The sequence below is a fragment of the Xyrauchen texanus genome, chromosome 9, assembly GCF_025860055.1.
Source record: "Xyrauchen texanus isolate HMW12.3.18 chromosome 9, RBS_HiC_50CHRs, whole genome shotgun sequence".
NCBI classification, from domain to species: Eukaryota; Metazoa; Chordata; class Actinopteri; order Cypriniformes; family Catostomidae; genus Xyrauchen; species Xyrauchen texanus.
Genome location: NC_068284.1, coordinates 7,990,952 through 8,012,461, shown reverse-complemented (window position 1 = coordinate 8,012,461; position 21,510 = coordinate 7,990,952). Strand labels below are relative to the sequence as shown.

Genomic DNA, 21,510 nt, shown 5'->3' with positions numbered 1-21,510 from the left:
GGTCAAAGAATCGAAACCATCCACTGCAAACGTCTACTCTCTTATGCAGACACCCATCTCCTTGGGAAAGTAAAGGTAAAACTGTGCAAGACTTAAACCCAAGTGGTTTTCAACTGAATTTAAGTATGAAAATGCACAAAAAATTTGTTTGAAATGAAGTTTTCTTGAAATCAACAGAATACTTGGAAAGAAAACCAAATGACAAAGCTGAGTATTGCAAAGGAAGTGTGATGTGTCCATAACCAATAGGTCAAAGAATCGAAACCATCCACTGCAAACGTCTACTCTCTTATGCAGACACCCATCTCCTTGGGAAAGTAAAGGTAAAACTGTGCAAGACTTAAACCCAAGTGGTTTTCAACTGAATTTAAGTATGAAAATGCACAAAAAATTTGTTTGAACTGAAGTTTTGTTGAAATCAACAGAATACTTGGCAAGAAAACCAAATGACAAAGCTGAGTATTGCAAAGGAAGTGTGATGTGTCCATAACCAATAGGTCAAAGAATCGAAACCATCCACTGCAAACGTCTACTCTCTTATGCAGACACCCATCTCCTTGAGAAAGTAAAGGTAAAACTGTGCAACACTTAAACCCAAGTGGTTTTCATTCAAATGTAAGTATGAAAATGCGCAAAAACATTGTCTGAACTGAAGTTTGTTAAAGACAACAGAATACTTGTTAAGAAAACCAAATGGAAAGTAGAGTATTGCAAAGGAAGCATGATGTGCCCATCACCAAGAGGTCAAAGGATCAAAACCATCCATTACCCAAGTAGTTTTCAACTGAATGTAAGAATGAAAATATGCAAAAACATTGTCTGAACTAAAGCTTTGTGGAAAGAAAACCAATTGGAAAGTAGAGTATTGCAAAGAAAGCATGATGTGCCTGTCACCAAGAGGTCAATGGATCAAAACCATCCATTACCCAAGTAGTTTTTCATCAAAAGCATCCTCTGCTATGAGGCCTTTAACATCATTGAAACAGCCCCAGTAGCCTAATGGATAAGGCACTGGCCTCCTAAGCCAGGGATTGTGGGTTCAAGTCCCATCTGGGGTGAGTTTCAGCAGAGTGGCGCAGCGGAAGCGTGCTGGGCCCATAACCCAGAGGTCGATGGATCGAAACCATCCTCTGCTAGCATACACTTTCTTATTTACACACCCAGCTACTTATTACACTTTCTTATGTACACACCCATCTCCTTGAGAAAGTAAAGCTAAAACTGTGCAAGACTTAAACCCAATTGGTTTTCAACTGAATTTAAGTATGAAAATGCACAAAACATTTGTTTGAACTGAAGTTTTGTTGAAATCAACAGAATACTTGGAAAGAAATCCAAATGATAAAGCTGAGTATTGCAAAGGAAGTGTGATGTGTCCATAACCAATAGGTCAAAGAATCGAAACCATCCACTGCAAACATCTACTCTCTTATGCAGACACCCATCTCCTTGAGAAAGTAAAGCTAAAACTGTGCAAGACTTAAACCCAAGTGGTTTTCAACTGAATTTAAGTATGAAAATGCACAAAAAATTAGTTTGAACTGAAGTTTTGTTGAAATCAACAGAATACTTGGAAAGAAAACCAAATGACAAAGCTGAGTATTGCAAAGGAAGTGTGATGTGTCCATAACCAATAGGTCAAAGAATCGAAACCATCCACTGCAAACGTCTACTCTCTTATGCAGACACCCATCTCCTTGGGAAAGTAAAGGTAAAACTGTGCAAGACTTAAACCCAAGTGGTTTTCAACTGAATTTAAGTATGAAAATGCACAAAAAATTTGTTTGAACTGAAGTTTTCTTGAAATCAACAGAATACTTGGAAAGAAAACCAAATGACAAAGCTGAGTATTGCAAAGGAAGTGTGATGTGTCCATAACCAATAGGTCAAAGAATCGAAACCATCCACTGCAAACGTCTACTCTCTTATGCAGACACCCATCTCCTTGGGAAAGTAAAGGTAAAACTGTGCAAGACTTAAACCCAAGTGGTTTTCAACTGAATTTAAGTATGAAAATGCACAAAAAATTTGTTTGAACTGAAGTTTTGTTGAAATCAACAGAATACTTGGAAAGAAAACCAAATGACAAAGCTGAGTATTGCAAAGGAAGTGTGATGTGTCCATAACCAATAGGTCAAAGAATCGAAACCATCCACTGCAAACGTCTACTCTCTTATGCAGACACCCATCTCCTTGAGAAAGTAAAGGTAAAACTGTGCAACACTTAAACCCAAGTGGTTTTCATTCAAATGTAAGTATGAAAATGCGCAAAAACATTGTCTGAACTGAAGTTTGTTAAAGACAACAGAATACTTGTTAAGAAAACCAAATGGAAAGTAGAGTATTGCAAAGGAAGCATGATGTGCCCATCACCAAGAGGTCAAAGGATCAAAACCATCCATTACCCAAGTAGTTTTCAACTGAATGTAAGAATGAAAATATGCAAAAACATTGTCTGAACTAAAGCTTTGTGGAAAGAAAACCAATTGGAAAGTAGAGTATTGCAAAGAAAGCATGATGTGCCTGTCACCAAGAGGTCAATGGATCAAAACCATCCATTACCCAAGTAGTTTTTCATCAAAAGCATCCTCTGCTATGAGGCCTTTAACATCATTGAAACAGCCCCAGTATCCTAATGGATAAGGCACTGGCCTCCTAAGCCTTGTGAGTTCAAGTCCCATCTGGGGTGAGTTTCAGCAGAGTGGCGCAGCGGAAGCGTGCTGGGCCCATAACCCAGAGGTCGATGGATCGAAACCATCCTCTGCTAGCATACACTTTCTTATTTACACACCCAGCTACTTATTACACTTTCTTATGTACACACCCATCTCCTTGAGAAAGTAAAGCTAAAACTGTGCAAGACTTAAACCCAATTGGTTTTCAACTGAATTTAAGTATGAAAATGCACAAAACATTTGTTTGAACTGAAGTTTTGTTGAAATCAACAGAATACTTGGAAAGAAATCCAAATGATAAAGCTGAGTATTGCAAAGGAAGTGTGATGTGTCCATAACCAATAGGTCAAAGAATCGAAACCATCCACTGCAAACATCTACTCTCTTATGCAGACACCCATCTCCTTGAGAAAGTAAAGCTAAAACTGTGCAAGACTTAAACCCAAGTGGTTTTCAACTGAATTTAAGTATGAAAATGCACAAAAAATTTGTTTGAACTGAAGTTTTGTTGAAATCAACAGAATACTTGGAAAGAAAACCAAATGACAAAGCTGAGTATTGCAAAGGAAGTGTGATGTGTCCATAACCAATAGGTCAAAGAATCGAAACCATCCACTGCAAACGTCTACTCTCTTATGCAGACACCCATCTCCTTGGGAAAGTAAAGGTAAAACTGTGCAAGACTTAAACCCAAGTGGTTTTCAACTGAATTTAAGTATGAAAATGCACAAAAAATTTGTTTGAACTGAAGTTTTGTTGAAATCAACAGAATACTTGGAAAGAAAACCAAATGACAAAGCTGAGTATTGCAAAGGAAGTGTGATGTGTCCATAACCAATAGGTCAAAGAATCGAAACCATCCACTGCAAACGTCTACTCTCTTATGCAGACACCCATCTCCTTGAGAAAGTAAAGGTAAAACTGTGCAACACTTAAACCCAAGTGGTTTTCATTCAAATGTAAGTATGAAAATGCGCAAAAACATTGTCTGAACTGAAGTTTGTTAAAGACAACAGAATACTTGTTAAGAAAACCAAATGGAAAGTAGAGTATTGCAAAGGAATCATGATGTGCCCATCACCAAGAGGTCAAAGGATCAAAACCATCCATTACCCAAGTAGTTTTCAACTGAATGTAAGAATGAAAATATGCAAAAACATTGTCTGAACTAAAGCTTTGTGGAAAGAAAACCAATTGGAAAGTAGAGTATTGCAAAGAAAGCATGATGTGCCTGTCACCAAGAGGTCAATGGATCAAAACCATCCATTACCCAAGTAGTTTTTCATCAAAAGCATCCTCTGCTATGAGGCCTTTAACATCATTGAAACAGCCCCAGTATCCTAATGGATAAGGCACTGGCCTCCTAAGCCAGGGATTGTGGGTTCAAGTCCCATCTGGGGTGAGTTTCAGCAGAGTGGCGCAGCGGAAGCGTGCTGGGCCCATAACCCAGAGGTCGATGGATCGAAACCATCCTCTGCTAGCATACACTTTCTTATTTACACACCCAGCTACTTATTACACTTTCTTATGTACACACCCATCTCCTTGAGAAAGTAAAGCTAAAACTATGCAAGACTTAAACCCAAGTGGTTTTCAACTGAATGTAAGTATGAAAATGGACAAAAAATTTATTTGAACTGAAGTTTTGTTGAAATCAACAGAATACTTGGAAAGAAAACCAAATGATAAAGCTGAGTATTGCAAAGGAAGTGTGATGTGTCCATAACCAATAGGTCAAAGAATCGAAACCATCCACTGCAAACATCTACTCTCTTATGCAGACACCCACCTCCTTGAGAAAGTAAAGCTAAAACTGTGCAAGACTTAAACCCAAGTGGTTTTCAACTGAATTTAAGTATGAAAATGCACAAAAAATTTGTTTGAACTGAAGTTTTGTTGAAATCAACAGAATACTTGGAAAGAAAACCAAATGACAAAGCTGAGTATTGCAAAGGAAGTGTGATGTGTCCATAACCAATAGGTCAAAGAATCGAAACCATCCACTGCAAACGTCTACTCTCTTATGCAGACACCCATCTCCTTGAGAAAGTAAAGCTAAAACTGTGCAAGACTTAAACCCAAGTGGTTTTCAACTGAATTTAAGTATGAAAATGCACAAAAAATTTGTTTGAACTGAAGTTTTGTTGAAATCAACAGAATACTTGGAAAGAAAACCAAATGACAAAGCTGAGTATTGCAAAGGAAGTGTGATGTGTCCATAACCAATAGGTCAAAGAATCGAAACCATCCACTGCAAACGTCTACTCTCTTATGCAGACACCCATCTCCTTGGGAAAGTAAAGGTAAAACTGTGCAAGACTTAAACCCAAGTGGTTTTCAACTGAATTTAAGTATGAAAATGCACAAAAATTTGTTTGAACTGAAGTTTTGTTGAAATCAACAGAATACTTGGAAAGAAAACCAAATGACAAAGCTGAGTATTGCAAAGGAAGTGTGATGTGTCCATAACCAATAGGTCAAAGAATCGAAACCATCCACTGCAAGCGTCTACTCTCTTATGCAGACACCCATCTCCTTGGGAAAGTAAAGGTAAAACTGTGCAACACTTAAACCCAAGTGGTTTTCATTCAAATGTAAGTATGAAAATGCGTAAAAACATTGTCTGAACTGAAGTTTGTTAAAGACAACAGAATACTTGTTAAGAAAACCAAATGGAAAGTAGAGTATTGCAAAGGAATCATGATGTGCCCATCACCAAGAGGTCAAAGGATCAAAACCATCCATTACCCAAGTAGTTTTCAACTGAATGTAAGAATGAAAATATGCAAAAACATTGTCTGAACTAAAGCTTTGTGGAAAGAAAACCAATTGGAAAGTAGAGTATTGCAAAGAAAGCATGATGTGCCTGTCACCAAGAGGTCAATGGATCAAAACCATCCATTACCCAAGTAGTTTTTCATCAAAAGCATCCTCTGCTATGAGGCCTTTAACATCATTGAAACAGCCCCAGTGGCCTAATGGATAAGGCACTGGCCTCCTAAGCCAGGGATTGTGGGTTCAAGTCCCATCTGGGGTGAGTTTCAGCAGAGTGGCGCAGCGAGGCGTGCTGGGCCCATAACCCAGAGGTCGATGGATCGAAACCATCCTCTGCTAGCATACACTTTCTTATTTACACACCCAGCTACTTATTACACTTTCTTATGTACACACCCATCTCCTTGAGAAAGTAAAGCTAAAACTGTGCAAGACTTAAACCCAATTGGTTTTCAACTGAATTTAAGTATGAAAATGCACAAAACATTTGTTTGAACTGAAGTTTTGTTGAAATCAACAGAATACTTGGAAAGAAATCCAAATGATAAAGCTGAGTATTGCAAAGGAAGTGTGATGTGTCCATAACCAATAGGTCAAAGAATCGAAACCATCCACTGCAAACATCTACTCTCTTATGCAGACACCCATCTCCTTGAGAAAGTAAAGCTAAAACTGTGCAAGACTTAAACCCAAGTGGTTTTCAACTGAATTTAAGTATGAAAATGCACAAAAAATTTGTTTGAACTGAAGTTTTGTTGAAATCAACAGAATACTTGGAAAGAAAACCAAATGACAAAGCTGAGTATTGCAAAGGAAGTGTGATGTGTCCATAACCAATAGGTCAAAGAATCGAAACCATCCACTGCAAACGTCTACTCTCTTATGCAGACACCCATCTCCTTGGGAAAGTAAAGGTAAAACTGTGCAAGACTTAAACCCAAGTGGTTTTCAACTGAATTTAAGTATGAAAATGCACAAAAAATTTGTTTGAACTGAAGTTTTCTTGAAATCAACAGAATACTTGGAAAGAAAACCAAATGACAAAGCTGAGTATTGCAAAGGAAGTGTGATGTGTCCATAACCAATAGGTCAAAGAATCGAAACCATCCACTGCAAACGTCTACTCTCTTATGCAGACACCCATCTCCTTGGGAAAGTAAAGGTAAAACTGTGCAACACTTAAACCCAAGTGGTTTTCATTCAAATGTAAGTATGAAAATGCGCAAAAACATTGTCTGAACTGAAGTTTGTTAAAGACAACAGAATACTTGTTAAGAAAACCAAATGGAAAGTAGAGTATTGCAAAGGAATCATGATGTGCCCATCACCAAGAGGTCAAAGGATCAAAACCATCCATTACCCAAGTAGTTTTCAACTGAATGTAAGAATGAAAATATGCAAAAACATTGTCTGAACTAAAGCTTTGTGGAAAGAAAACCAATTGGAAAGTAGAGTATTGCAAAGAAAGCATGATGTGCCTGTCACCAAGAGGTCAATGGATCAAAACCATCCATTACCCAAGTAGTTTTTCATCAAAAGCATCCTCTGCTATGAGGCCTTTAACATCATTGAAACAGCCCCAGTGGCCTAATGGATAAGGCACTGGCCTCCTAAGCCAGGGATTGTGGGTTCAAGTCCCATCTGGGGTGAGTTTCAGCAGAGTGGCGCAGCGGAGGCGTGCTGGGCCCATAACCCAGAGGTCGATGGATCGAAACCATCCTCTGCTAGCATACACTTTCTTATTTACACACCCAGCTACTTATTACACTTTCTTATGTACACACCCATCTCCTTGAGAAAGTAAAGCTAAAACTGTGCAAGACTTAAACCCAATTGGTTTTCAACTGAATTTAAGTATGAAAATGCACAAAACATTTGTTTGAACTGAAGTTTTGTTGAAATCAACAGAATACTTGGAAAGAAATCCAAATGATAAAGCTGAGTATTGCAAAGGAAGTGTGATGTGTCCATAACCAATAGGTCAAAGAATCGAAACCATCCACTGCAAACATCTACTCTCTTATGCAGACACCCATCTCCTTGAGAAAGTAAAGCTAAAACTGTGCAAGACTTAAACCCAAGTGGTTTTCAACTGAATTTAAGTATGAAAATGCACAAAAAATTTGTTTGAACTGAAGTTTTGTTGAAATCAACAGAATACTTGGAAAGAAAACCAAATGACAAAGCTGAGTATTGCAAAGGAAGTGTGATGTGTCCATAACCAATAGGTCAAAGAATCGAAACCATCCACTGCAAACGTCTACTCTCTTATGCAGACACCCATCTCCTTGGGAAAGTAAAAGGTAAAACTGTGCAAGACTTAAACCCAAGTGGTTTTCAACTGAATTTAAGTATGAAAATGCACAAAAAATTTGTTTGAACTGAAGTTTTCTTGAAATCAACAGAATACTTGGAAAGAAAACCAAATGACAAAGCTGAGTATTGCAAAGGAAGTGTGATGTGTCCATAACCAATAGGTCAAAGAATCGAAACCATCCACTGCAAGCGTCTACTCTCTTATGCAGACACCCATCTCCTTGGGAAAGTAAAGGTAAAACTGTGCAACACTTAAACCCAAGTGGTTTTCATTCAAATGTAAGTATGAAAATGCTTAAAAACATTGTCTGAACTGAAGTTTGTTAAAGACAACAGAATACTTGGAAAGAAAACCAAATGGAAAGTAGAGTATTGCAAAGGAAGCATGATGTGCCCATCACCAAGAGGTCAAAGGATCAAAACCATCCATTACCCAAGTAGTTTTCAACTGAATGTAAGAATGAAAATATGCAAAAACATTGTCTGAACTAAAGCTTTGTGGAAAGAAAACCAATTGGAAAGTAGAGTATTGCAAAGAAAGCATGATGTGCCTGTCACCAAGAGGTCAATGGATCAAAACCATCCATTACCCAAGTAGTTTTTCATCAAAAGCATCCTCTGCTATGAGGCCTTTAACATCATTGAAACAGCCCCAGTATCCTAATGGATAAGGCACTGGCCTCCTAAGCCAGGGATTGTGGGTTCAAGTCCCATCTGGGGTGAGTTTCAGCAGAGTGGCGCAGCGAGGCGTGCTGGGCCCATAACCCAGAGGTCGATGGATCGAAACCATCCTCTGCTAGCATACACTTTCTTATTTACACACCCAGCTACTTATTACACTTTCTTATGTACACACCCATCTCCTTGAGAAAGTAAAGCTAAAACTATGCAAGACTTAAACCCAAGTGGTTTTCAACTGAATGTAAGTATGAAAATGGACAAAAAATTTATTTGAACTGAAGTTTTGTTGAAATCAACAGAATACTTGGAAAGAAAACCAAATGATAAAGCTGAGTATTGCAAAGGAAGTGTGATGTGTCCATAACCAATAGGTCAAAGAATCGAAACCATCCACTGCAAACATCTACTCTCTTATGCAGACACCCATCTCCTTGAGAAAGTAAAGCTAAAACTGTGCAAGACTTAAACCCAAGTGGTTTTCAACTGAATTTAAGTATGAAAATGCACAAAAAATTTGTTTGAACTGAAGTTTTGTTGAAATCAACAGAATACTTGGAAAGAAAACCAAATGACAAAGCTGAGTATTGCAAAGGAAGTGTGATGTGTCCATAACCAATAGGTCAAAGAATCGAAACCATCCACTGCAAACGTCTACTCTCTTATGCAGACACCCATCTCCTTGAGAAAGTAAAGCTAAAACTGTGCAAGACTTAAACCCAAGTGGTTTTCAACTGAATTTAAGTATGAAAATGCACAAAAAATTTGTTTGAACTGAAGTTTTGTTGAAATCAACAGAATACTTGGAAAGAAAACCAAATGACAAAGCTGAGTATTGCAAAGGAAGTGTGATGTGTCCATAACCAATAGGTCAAAGAATCGAAACCATCCACTGCAAGCGTCTACTCTCTTATGCAGACACCCATCTCCTTGGGAAAGTAAAGGTAAAACTGTGCAAGACTTAAACCCAAGTGGTTTTCAACTGAATTTAAGTATGAAAATGCACAAAAAATTTGTTTGAACTGAAGTTTTGTTGAAATCAACAGAATACTTGGAAAGAAAACCAAATGACAAAGCTGAGTATTGCAAAGGAAGTGTGATGTGTCCATAACCAATAGGTCAAAGAATCGAAACCATCCACTGCAAACGTCTACTCTCTTATGCAGACACCCATCTCCTTGGGAAAGTAAAGGTAAAACTGTGCAACACTTAAACCCAAGTGGTTTTCATTCAAATGTAAGTATGAAAATGCGCAAAAACATTGTCTGAACTGAAGTTTGTTAAAGACAACAGAATACTTGTTAAGAAAACCAAATGGAAAGTAGAGTATTGCAAAGGAAGCATGATGTGCCCATCACCAAGAGGTCAAAGGATCAAAACCATCCATTACCCAAGTAGTTTTCAACTGAATGTAAGAATGAAAATATGCAAAAACATTGTCTGAACTAAAGCTTTGTGGAAAGAAAACCAATTGGAAAGTAGAGTATTGCAAAGAAAGCATGATGTGCCTGTCACCAAGAGGTCAATGGATCAAAACCATCCATTACCCAAGTAGTTTTTCATCAAAAGCATCCTCTGCTATGAGGCCTTTAACATCATTGAAACAGCCCCAGTGGCCTAATGGATAAGGCACTGGCCTCCTAAGCCAGGGATTGTGGGTTCAAGTCCCATCTGGGGTGAGTTTCAGCAGAGTGGCGCAGCGAGGCGTGCTGGGCCCATAACCCAGAGGTCGATGGATCGAAACCATCCTCTGCTAGCATACACTTTCTTATTTACACACCCAGCTACTTATTACACTTTCTTATGTACACACCCATCTCCTTGAGAAAGTAAAGCTAAAACTGTGCAAGACTTAAACCCAATTGGTTTTCAACTGAATTTAAGTATGAAAATGCACAAAACATTTGTTTGAACTGAAGTTTTGTTGAAATCAACAGAATACTTGGAAAGAAATCCAAATGATAAAGCTGAGTATTGCAAAGGAAGTGTGATGTGTCCATAACCAATAGGTCAAAGAATCGAAACCATCCACTGCAAACATCTACTCTCTTATGCAGACACCCATCTCCTTGAGAAAGTAAAGCTAAAACTGTGCAAGACTTAAACCCAAGTGGTTTTCAACTGAATTTAAGTATGAAAATGCACAAAAAATTTGTTTGAACTGAAGTTTTGTTGAAATCAACAGAATACTTGGAAAGAAAACCAAATGACAAAGCTGAGTATTGCAAAGGAAGTGTGATGTGTCCATAACCAATAGGTCAAAGAATCGAAACCATCCACTGCAAACGTCTACTCTCTTATGCAGACACCCATCTCCTTGGGAAAGTAAAAGGTAAAACTGTGCAAGACTTAAACCCAAGTGGTTTTCAACTGAATTTAAGTATGAAAATGCACAAAAAATTTGTTTGAACTGAAGTTTTCTTGAAATCAACAGAATACTTGGAAAGAAAACCAAATGACAAAGCTGAGTATTGCAAAGGAAGTGTGATGTGTCCATAACCAATAGGTCAAAGAATCGAAACCATCCACTGCAAACGTCTACTCTCTTATGCAGACACCCATCTCCTTGGGAAAGTAAAGGTAAAACTGTGCAACACTTAAACCCAAGTGGTTTTCATTCAAATGTAAGTATGAAAATGCGCAAAAACATTGTCTGAACTGAAGTTTGTTAAAGACAACAGAATACTTGGAAAGAAAACCAAATGGAAAGTAGAGTATTGCAAAGGAATCATGATGTGCCCATCACCAAGAGGTCAAAGGATCAAAACCATCCATTACCCAAGTAGTTTTCAACTGAATGTAAGAATGAAAATATGCAAAAACATTGTCTGAACTAAAGCTTTGTGGAAAGAAAACCAATTGGAAAGTAGAGTATTGCAAAGAAAGCATGATGTGCCTGTCACCAAGAGGTCAATGGATCAAAACCATCCATTACCCAAGTAGTTTTTCATCAAAAGCATCCTCTGCTATGAGGCCTTTAACATCATTGAAACAGCCCCAGTATCCTAATGGATAAGGCACTGGCCTCCTAAGCCAGGGATTGTGGGTTCAAGTCCCATCTGGGGTGAGTTTCAGCAGAGTGGCGCAGCGAGGCGTGCTGGGCCCATAACCCAGAGGTCGATGGATCGAAACCATCCTCTGCTAGCATACACTTTCTTATTTACACACCCAGCTACTTATTACACTTTCTTATGTACACACCCATCTCCTTGAGAAAGTAAAGCTAAAACTATGCAAGACTTAAACCCAAGTGGTTTTCAACTGAATGTAAGTATGAAAATGGACAAAAAATTTATTTGAACTGAAGTTTTGTTGAAATCAACAGAATACTTGGAAAGAAAACCAAATGATAAAGCTGAGTATTGCAAAGGAAGTGTGATGTGTCCATAACCAATAGGTCAAAGAATCGAAACCATCCACTGCAAACATCTACTCTCTTATGCAGACACCCACCTCCTTGAGAAAGTAAAGCTAAAACTGTGCAAGACTTAAACCCAAGTGGTTTTCAACTGAATTTAAGTATGAAAATGCACAAAAAATTTGTTTGAACTGAAGTTTTGTTGAAATCAACAGAATACTTGGAAAGAAAACCAAATGACAAAGCTGAGTATTGCAAAGGAAGTGTGATGTGTCCATAACCAATAGGTCAAAGAATCGAAACCATCCACTGCAAGCGTCTACTCTCTTATGCAGACACCCATCTCCTTGGGAAAGTAAAGGTAAAACTGTGCAAGACTTAAACCCAAGTGGTTTTCAACTGAATTTAAGTATGAAAATGCACAAAAAATTTGTTTGAACTGAAGTTTTCTTGAAATCAACAGAATACTTGGAAAGAAAACCAAATGACAAAGCTGAGTATTGCAAAGGAAGTGTGATGTGTCCATAACCAATAGGTCAAAGAATCGAAACCATCCACTGCAAACGTCTACTCTCTTATGCAGACACCCATCTCCTTGAGAAAGTAAAGGTAAAACTGTGCAACACTTAAACCCAAGTGGTTTTCATTCAAATGTAAGTATGAAAATGCGTAAAAACATTGTCTGAACTGAAGTTTGTTAAAGACAACAGAATACTTGGAAAGAAAACCAAATGGAAAGTAGAGTATTGCAAAGGAAGCATGATGTGCCCATCACCAAGAGGTCAAAGGATCAAAACCATCCATTACCCAAGTAGTTTTCAACTGAATGTAAGAATGAAAATATGCAAAAACATTGTCTGAACTAAAGCTTTGTGGAAAGAAAACCAATTGGAAAGTAGAGTATTGCAAAGAAAGCATGATGTGCCTGTCACCAAGAGGTCAATGGATCAAAACCATCCATTACCCAAGTAGTTTTTCATCAAAAGCATCCTCTGCTATGAGGCCTTTAACATCATTGAAACAGCCCCAGTAGCCTAATGGATAAGGCACTGGCCTCCTAAGCCTTGTGAGTTCAAGTCCCATCTGGGGTGAGTTTCAGCAGAGTGGCGCAGCGAAGCGTGCTGGGCCCATAACCCAGAGGTCGATGGATCGAAACCATCCTCTGCTAGCATACACTTTCTTATTTACACACCCAGCTACTTATTACACTTTCTTATGTACACACCCATCTCCTTGAGAAAGTAAAGCTAAAACTATGCAAGACTTAAACCCAAGTGGTTTTCAACTGAATGTAAGTATGAAAATGGACAAAAAATTTATTTGAACTGAAGTTTTGTTGAAATCAACAGAATACTTGGAAAGAAAACCAAATGATAAAGCTGAGTATTGCAAAGGAAGTGTGATGTGTCCATAACCAATAGGTCAAAGAATCGAAACCATCCACTGCAAACATCTACTCTCTTATGCAGACACCCATCTCCTTGAGAAAGTAAAGCTAAAACTGTGCAAGACTTAAACCCAAGTGGTTTTCAACTGAATTTAAGTATGAAAATGCACAAAAAATTTGTTTGAACTGAAGTTTTGTTGAAATCAACAGAATACTTGGAAAGAAAACCAAATGACAAAGCTGAGTATTGCAAAGGAAGTGTGATGTGTCCATAACCAATAGGTCAAAGAATCGAAACCATCCACTGCAAACGTCTACTCTCTTATGCAGACACCCATCTCCTTGAGAAAGTAAAGGTAAAACTGTGCAACACTTAAACCCAAGTGGTTTTCATTCAAATGTAAGTATGAAAATGCGCAAAAACATTGTCTGAACTGAAGTTTGTTAAAGACAACAGAATACTTGTTAAGAAAACCAAATGGAAAGTAGAGTATTGCAAAGGAAGCATGATGTGCCCATCACCAAGAGGTCAAAGGATCAAAACCATCCATTACCCAAGTAGTTTTCAACTGAATGTAAGAATGAAAATATGCAAAAACATTGTCTGAACTAAAGCTTTGTGGAAAGAAAACCAATTGGAAAGTAGAGTATTGCAAAGAAAGCATGATGTGCCTGTCACCAAGAGGTCAATGGATCAAAACCATCCATTACCCAAGTAGTTTTTCATCAAAAGCATCCTCTGCTATGAGGCCTTTAACATCGTTGAAACAGCCCCAGTGGCCTAATGGATAAGGCACTGGCCTCCTAAGCCTTGTGGGTTCAAGTCCCATCTGGGGTGATTTTCAGCAGAGTAGCGCAGCGAGGCGTGCTGGGCCCATAACCCAGAGGTCGATGGATCGAAACCATCCTCTGCTAGCATACACTTTCTTATTTACACACCCAGCTACTTATTACACTTTCTTATGTACACACCCATCTCCTTGAGAAAGTAAAGCTAAAACTATGCAAGACTTAAACCCAAGTGGTTTTCAACTGAATGTAAGTATGAAAATGGACAAAAAATTTATTTGAACTGAAGTTTTGTTGAAATCAACAGAATACTTGGAAAGAAAACCAAATGATAAAGCTGAGTATTGCAAAGGAAGTGTGATGTGTCCATAACCAATAGGTCAAAGAATCGAAACCATCCACTGCAAACATCTACTCTCTTATGCAGACACCCATCTCCTTGAGAAAGTAAAGCTAAAACTGTGCAAACTGTGCAAGACTTAAACCCAATTGGTTTTCAACTGAATTTAAGTATGAAAATGCACAAAACATTTGTTTGAACTGAAGTTTTCTTGAAATCAACAGAATACTTGGAAAGAAAACCAAATGACAAAGCTGAGTATTGCAAAGGAAGTGTGATGTGTCCATAACCAATAGGTCAAAGAATCGAAACCATCCACTGCAAACATCTACTCTCTTATGCAGACACCCATCTCCTTGAGAAAGTAAAGCTAAAACTGTGCAAGACTTAAGCCCAAGTGGTTTCAACTGAATTTAAGTATGAAAATGCACAAAAAATTTGTTTGAACTGAAGTTTTGTTGAAATCAACAGAATACTTGGAAAGAAAACCAAATGATAAAGCTGAGTATTGCAAAGGAAGTGATGTGTCCATAACCAATAGGTCAAAGAATCGAAACCATCCACTGCAAACGTCTACTCTCTTATGCAGACACCCATCTCCTTGGGAAAGTAAAGCTAAAACTGTGCAAGACTTAAACCCAATTGGTTTTCAACTGAATTTAAGTATGAAAATGCACAAAACATTTGTTTGAACTGAAGTTTTGTTGAAATCAACAGAATACTTGGAAGAAAACCAAATGACAAAGCTGAGTATTGCAAAGGAAGTGTGATGTGTCCATAACCAATAGGTCAAAGAATCGAAACCATCCACTGCAAACATCTACTCTCTTATGCAGACACCCATCTCCTTGAGAAAGTAAAGCTAAAACTGTGCAAGACTTAAACCCAAGTGGTTTTCAACTGAATTTAAGTATGAAAATGCACAAAAAATTTGTTTGAACTGAAGTTTTGTTGAAATCAACAGAATACTTGGAAAGAAAACCAAATGATAAAGCTGAGTATTGCAAAGGAAGTGTGATGTGTCCATAACCAATAGGTCAAAGAATCGAAACCATCCACTGCAAACGTCTACTCTCTTATGCAGACACCCATCTCCTTGGGAAAGTAAAGGTAAAACTGTGCAAGACTTAAACCCAAGTGGTTTTCAACTGAATTTAAGTATGAAAATGCACAAAAAATTTGTTTGAACTGAAGTTTTGTTGAAATCAACAGAATACTTGGAAAGAAAACCAAATGACAAAGCTGAGTATTGCAAAGGAAGTGTGATGTGTCCATAACCAATAGGTCAAAGAATCGAAACCATCCACTGCAAACGTCTACTCTCTTATGCAGACACCCATCTCCTTGGGAAAGTAAAGGTAAAACTGTGCAAGACTTAAACCCAAGTGGTTTTCAACTGAATTTAAGTATGAAAATGCACAAAAAATTTGTTTGAACTGAAGTTTTGTTGAAATCAACAGAATACTTGGAAAGAAAACCAAATGACAAAGCTGAGTATTGCAAAGGAAGTGTGATGTGTCCATAACCAATAGGTCAAAGAATCGAAACCATCCACTGCAAACGTCTACTCTCTTATGCAGACACCCATCTCCTTGGGAAAGTAAAGGTAAAACTGTGCAACACTTAAACCCAAGTGGTTTTCATTCAAATGTAAGTATGAAAATGCTGCAAAAACATTGTCTGAACTGAAGTTTGTTAAAGACAACAGAATACTTGTTAAGAAAACCAAATGGAAAGTAGAGTATTGCAAAGGAAGCATGATGTGCCCATCACCAAGAGGTCAAAGGATCAAAACCATCCATTACCCAAGTAGTTTTCAACTGAATGTAAGAATGAAAATATGCAAAAACATTGTCTGAACTAAAGCTTTGTGGAAAGAAAACCAATTGGAAAGTAGAGTATTGCAAAGAAAGCATGATGTGCCTGTCACCAAGAGGTCAATGGATCAAAACCATCCATTACCCAAGTAGTTTTTCATCAAAAGCATCCTCTGCTATGAGGCCTTTAACATCATTGAAACAGCCCCAGTGGCCTAATGGATAAGGCACTGGCCTCCTAAGCCTTGTGGGTTCAAGTCCCATCTGGGGTGAGTTTCAGCAGAGTGGCGCTAGCGAGGCGTGCTGGGCCCATAACCCAGAGGTCGATGGATCGAAACCATCCTCTGCTAGCATACACTTTCTTATTTACACACCCAGCTACTTATTACACTTTCTTATGTACACACCCATCTCCTTGAGAAAGTAAAGCTAAAACTGTGCAAGACTTAAACCCAATTGGTTTTCAACTGAATTTAAGTATGAAAATGCACAAAACATTTGTTTGAACTGAAGTTTTGTTGAAATCAACAGAATACTTGGAAAGAAAACCAAATGATAAAGCTGAGTATTGCAAAGGAAGTGTGATGTGTCCATAACCAATAGGTCAAAGAATCGAAACCATCCACTGCAAACATCTACTCTCTTATGCAGACACCCATCTCCTTGAGAAAGTAAAGCTAAAACTGTGCAAACTGTGCAAGACTTAAACCCAAGTGGTTTTCAACTGAATTTAAGTATGAAAATGCACAAAAAATTTGTTTGAACTGAAGTTTTCTTGAAATCAACAGAATACTTGGAAAGAAAACCAAATGACAAAGCTGAGTATTGCAAAGGAAGTGTGATGTGTCCATAACCAATAGGTCAAAGAATCGAAACCATCCACTGCAAACGTCTACTCTCTTATGCAGACACCCATCTCCTTGAGAAAGTAAAGGTAAAACTGTGCAACACTTAAACCCAAGTGGTTTTCATTCAAATGTAAGTATGAAAATGCGCAAAAACATTGTCTGAACTGAAGTTTGTTAAAGACAACAGAATACTTGGAAAGAAAACCAAATGGAAAGTAGAGTATTGCAAAGGAAGCATGATGTGCCCATCACCAAGAGGTCAAAGGATCAAAACCATCCATTACCCAAGTAGTTTTCAACTGAATGTAAGAATGAAAATATGCAAAAACATTGTCTGAACTAAAGCTTTGTGGAAAGAAAACCAATTGGAAAGTAGAGTATTGCAAAGAAAGCATGATGTGCCTGTCACCAAGAGGTCAATGGATCAAAACCATCCATTACCCAAGTAGTTTTTCATCAAAAGCATCCTCTGCTATGAGGCCTTTAACATCATTGAAACAGCCCCAGTATCCTAATGGATAAGGCACTGGCCTCCTAAGCCTTGTGAGTTCAAGTCCCATCTGGGGTGAGTTTCAGCAGAGTGGCGCAGCGGAAGCGTGCTGGGCCCATAACCCAGAGGTCGATGGATCGAAACCATCCTCTGCTAGCATACACTTTCTTATTTACACACCCAGCTACTTATTACACTTTCTTATGTACACACCCATCTCCTTGAGAAAGTAAAGCTAAAACTGTGCAAGACTTAAACCCAATTGGTTTTCAACTGAATTTAAGTATGAAAATGCACAAAACATTTGTTTGAACTGAAGTTTTGTTGAAATCAACAGAATACTTGGAAAGAAAACCAAATGACAAAGCTGAGTATTGCAAAGGAAGTGTGATGTGTCCATAACCAATAGGTCAAAGAATCGAAACCATCCACTGCAAACGTCTACTCTCTTATGCAGACAATTGCAATTGGAAAGTAGAGTATTGCAAAGAAAGCATGATGTGCCTGTCACCAAGAGGTCAATGGATCAAAACCATCCATTACCCAAGTAGTTTTTCATCAAAAGCATCCTCTGCTATGAGGCCTTTAACATCATTGAAACAGCCCCAGTATCCTAATGAATAAGGCACTGGCCTCCTAAGCCTTGTGAGTTCAAGTCCCACCTGGGGTGAGTTTCAGCAGAGTGGCATGGAAGGCGTGCTGGGCCCATAACCCAGAGGTCGATGGATCGAAACCATCCTCTGCTAGCATACACTTTCTTATTTACACACCCAGCTACTTATTACACTTTCTTATGTACACACCCATCTCCTTGGGAAAGTAAAGGTAAAACTGTGCAAGACTTAAACCCAAGTGGTTTTCAACTGAATTTAAGTATGAAAATGCACAAAAAATTTGTTTGAACTGAAGTTTTGTTGAAATCAACAGAATACTTGGAAAGAAAACCAAATGACAAAGCTGAGTATTGCAAAGGAAGTGTGATGTGTCCATAACCAATAGGTCAAAGAATCGAAACCATCCACTGCAAACGTCTACTCTCTTATGCAGACACCCATCTCCTTGGGAAAGTAAAGGTAAAACTGTGCAACACTTAAACCCAAGTGGTTTTCATTCAAATGTAAGTATGAAAATGCGCAAAAACATTGTCTGAACTGAAGTTTGTTAAAGACAACAGAATACTTGTTAAGAAAACCAAATGGAAAGTAGAGTATTGCAAAGGAAGCATGATGTGCCCATCACCAAGAGGTCAAAGGATCAAAACCATCCATTACCCAAGTAGTTTTCAACTGAATGTAAGAATGAAAATATGCAAAAACATTGTCTGAACTAAAGCTTTGTGGAAAGAAAACCAATTGGAAAGTAGAGTATTGCAAAGAAAGCATGATGTGCCTGTCACCAAGAGGTCAATGGATCAAAACCATCCATTACCCAAGTAGTTTTTCATCAAAAGCATCCTCTGCTATGAGGCCTTTAACATCATTGAAACAGCCCCAGTGGCCTAATGGATAAGGCACTGGCCTCCTAAGCCAGGGATTGTGGGTTCAAGTCCCATCTGGGGTGAGTTTCAGCAGAGTGGCGCAGCGAGGCGTGCTGGGCCCATAACCCAGAGGTCGATGGATCGAAACCATCCTCTGCTAGCATACACTTTCTTATTTACACACCCAGCTACTTATTACACTTTCTTATGTACACACCCATCTCCTTGAGAAAGTAAAGCTAAAACTGTGCAAGACTTAAACCCAATTGGTTTTCAACTGAATTTAAGTATGAAAATGCACAAAACATTTGTTTGAACTGAAGTTTTGTTGAAATCAACAGAATACTTGGAAAGAAATCCAAATGATAAAGCTGAGTATTGCAAAGGAAGTGTGATGTGTCCATAACCAATAGGTCAAAGAATCGAAACCATCCACTGCAAACATCTACTCTCTTATGCAGACACCCATCTCCTTGAGAAAGTAAAGCTAAAACTGTGCAAGACTTAAACCCAAGTGGTTTTCAACTGAATTTAAGTATGAAAATGCACAAAAAATTTGTTTGAACTGAAGTTTTGTTGAAATCAACAGAATACTTGGAAAGAAAACCAAATGATAAAGCTGAGTATTGCAAAGGAAGTGTGATGTGTCCATAACCAATAGGTCAAAGAATCGAAACCATCCACTGCAAACGTCTACTCTCTTATGCAGACACCCATCTCCTTGGGAAAGTAAAGGTAAAACTGTGCAAGACTTAAACCCAAGTGGTTTCAACTGAATTTAAGTATGAAAATGCACAAAAATTTGTTTGAACTGAAGTTTTCTTGAAATCAACAGAATACTTGGAAAGAAAACCAAATGACAAAGCTGAGTATTGCAAAGGAAGTGTGATGTGTCCATAACCAATAGGTCAAAGAATCGAAACCATCCACTGCAAGCGTCTACTCTCTTATGCAGACACCCATCTCCTTGGGAAAGTAAAGGTAAAACTGTGCAACACTTAAACCCAAGTGGTTTTCATTCAAATGTAAGTATGAAAATGCGCTAAAAACATTGTCTGAACTGAAGTTTGTTAAAGACAACAGAATACTTGTTAAGAAAACCAAATGGAAAGTAGAGTATTGCAAAGGAAGCATGATGTGCCCATCACCAAGAGGTCAAAGGATCAAAACCATCCATTACCCAAGTAGTTTTCAACTGAATGTAAGAATGAAAATATGCAAAAACATTGTCTGAACTAAAGCTTTGTGGAAAGAAAACCAATTGGAAAGTAGAGTATTGCAAAGAAAGCATGATGTGCCTGTCACCAAGAGGTCAATGGATCAAAACCATCCATTACCCAAGTAGTTTTTCATCAAAAGCATCCTCTGCTATGAGGCCTTTAACATCATTGAAACAGCCCCAGTATCCTAATGGATAAGGCACTGGCCTCCTAAGCCTTGTGAGTTCAAGTCCCATCTGGGGTGAGTTTCAGCAGAGTGGCGCAGCGAAGCGTGCTGGGCCCATAACCCAGAGGTCGATGGATCGAAACCATCCTCTGCTAGCATACACTTTCTTATTTACACACCCAGCTACTTATTACACTTTCTTATGTACACACCCATCTCCTTGAGAAAGTAAAGCTAAAACTGTGCAAGACTTAAACCCAATTGGTTTTCAACTGAATTTAAGTATGAAAATGCACAAAACATTTGTTTGAACTGAAGTTTTGTTGAAATCAACAGAATACTTGGAAAGAAATCCAAATGATAAAGCTGAGTATTGCAAAGGAAGTGTGATGTGTCCATAACCAATAGGTCAAAGAATCGAAACCATCCACTGCAAACATCTACTCTCTTATGCAGACACCCATCTCCTTGAGAAAGTAAAGCTAAAACTGTGCAAGACTTAAACCCAAGTGGTTTTCAACTGAATTTAAGTATGAAAATGCACAAAAAATTTGTTTGAACTGAAGTTTTGTTGAAATCAACAGAATACTTGGAAAGAAAACCAAATGACAAAGCTGAGTATTGCAAAGGAAGTGTGATGTGTCCATAACCAATAGGTCAAAGAATCGAAACCATCCACTGCAAACGTCTACTCTCTTATGCAGACAATTGCAATTGGAAAGTAGAGTATTGCAAAGAAAGCATGATGTGCCTGTCACCAAGAGGTCAATGGATCAAAACCATCCATTACCCAAGTAGTTTTTCATCAAAAGCATCCTCTGCTATGAGGCCTTTAACATCATTGAAACAGCCCCAGTATCCTAATGGATAAGGCACTGGCCTCCTAAGCCATTGTGAGTTCAAGTCCCATCTGGGGTGAGTTTCAGCAGAGTGGCGCAGCGAAGCGTGCTGGGCCCATAACCCAGAGGTCGATGGATCGAAACCATCCTCTGCTAGCATACACTTTCTTATTTACACACCCAGCTACTTATTACACTTTCTTATGTACACACCCATCTCCTTGAGAAAGTAAAGCTAAAACTGTGCAAGACTTAAACCCAATTGGTTTTCAACTGAATTTAAGTATGAAAATGCACAAAACATTTGTTTGAACTGAAGTTTTGTTGAAATCAAC

The 21,510-nt window shown here is 38.3% G+C and overlaps 12 non-coding genes across 12 annotated transcripts; all 12 read left to right on the top strand.

Moving 5' to 3' along the window:
* The first annotated feature begins 985 nt into the window (after window positions 1-985).
* On the top strand, window positions 986-1,058 carry trnar-ccu (transfer RNA arginine (anticodon CCU)). Its single transcript has one exon. It is a non-coding gene; the product is annotated as a tRNA-Arg (tRNA).
* A 6-nt stretch (window positions 1,059-1,064) lies between these two features.
* On the top strand, window positions 1,065-1,136 carry trnam-cau (transfer RNA methionine (anticodon CAU)). Its single transcript has one exon. It is a non-coding gene; the product is annotated as a tRNA-Met (tRNA).
* Window positions 1,137-2,695: 1,559 nt separating this feature from the next.
* On the top strand, window positions 2,696-2,767 carry trnam-cau (transfer RNA methionine (anticodon CAU)). The gene has a single exon. It is a non-coding gene; the product is annotated as a tRNA-Met (tRNA).
* A 1,237-nt stretch (window positions 2,768-4,004) lies between these two features.
* On the top strand, window positions 4,005-4,077 carry trnar-ccu (transfer RNA arginine (anticodon CCU)). Its single transcript has one exon. It is a non-coding gene; the product is annotated as a tRNA-Arg (tRNA).
* Window positions 4,078-4,083: 6 nt separating this feature from the next.
* On the top strand, window positions 4,084-4,155 carry trnam-cau (transfer RNA methionine (anticodon CAU)). The gene has a single exon. It is a non-coding gene; the product is annotated as a tRNA-Met (tRNA).
* A 1,484-nt stretch (window positions 4,156-5,639) lies between these two features.
* On the top strand, window positions 5,640-5,712 carry trnar-ccu (transfer RNA arginine (anticodon CCU)). Its single transcript has one exon. It is a non-coding gene; the product is annotated as a tRNA-Arg (tRNA).
* A 1,314-nt stretch (window positions 5,713-7,026) lies between these two features.
* Window positions 7,027-7,099, top strand: trnar-ccu (transfer RNA arginine (anticodon CCU)). Its single transcript has one exon. It is a non-coding gene; the product is annotated as a tRNA-Arg (tRNA).
* A 1,316-nt stretch (window positions 7,100-8,415) lies between these two features.
* trnar-ccu (transfer RNA arginine (anticodon CCU)) lies at window positions 8,416-8,488 on the top strand. Its single transcript has one exon. It is a non-coding gene; the product is annotated as a tRNA-Arg (tRNA).
* Window positions 8,489-10,050: 1,562 nt separating this feature from the next.
* Window positions 10,051-10,123, top strand: trnar-ccu (transfer RNA arginine (anticodon CCU)). Its single transcript has one exon. It is a non-coding gene; the product is annotated as a tRNA-Arg (tRNA).
* Window positions 10,124-11,438: 1,315 nt separating this feature from the next.
* Window positions 11,439-11,511, top strand: trnar-ccu (transfer RNA arginine (anticodon CCU)). The gene has a single exon. It is a non-coding gene; the product is annotated as a tRNA-Arg (tRNA).
* Window positions 11,512-17,557: 6,046 nt separating this feature from the next.
* On the top strand, window positions 17,558-17,629 carry trnam-cau (transfer RNA methionine (anticodon CAU)). The gene has a single exon. It is a non-coding gene; the product is annotated as a tRNA-Met (tRNA).
* Window positions 17,630-18,960: 1,331 nt separating this feature from the next.
* trnar-ccu (transfer RNA arginine (anticodon CCU)) lies at window positions 18,961-19,033 on the top strand. Its single transcript has one exon. It is a non-coding gene; the product is annotated as a tRNA-Arg (tRNA).
* The last annotated feature ends 2,477 nt before the right edge of the window (window positions 19,034-21,510 follow it).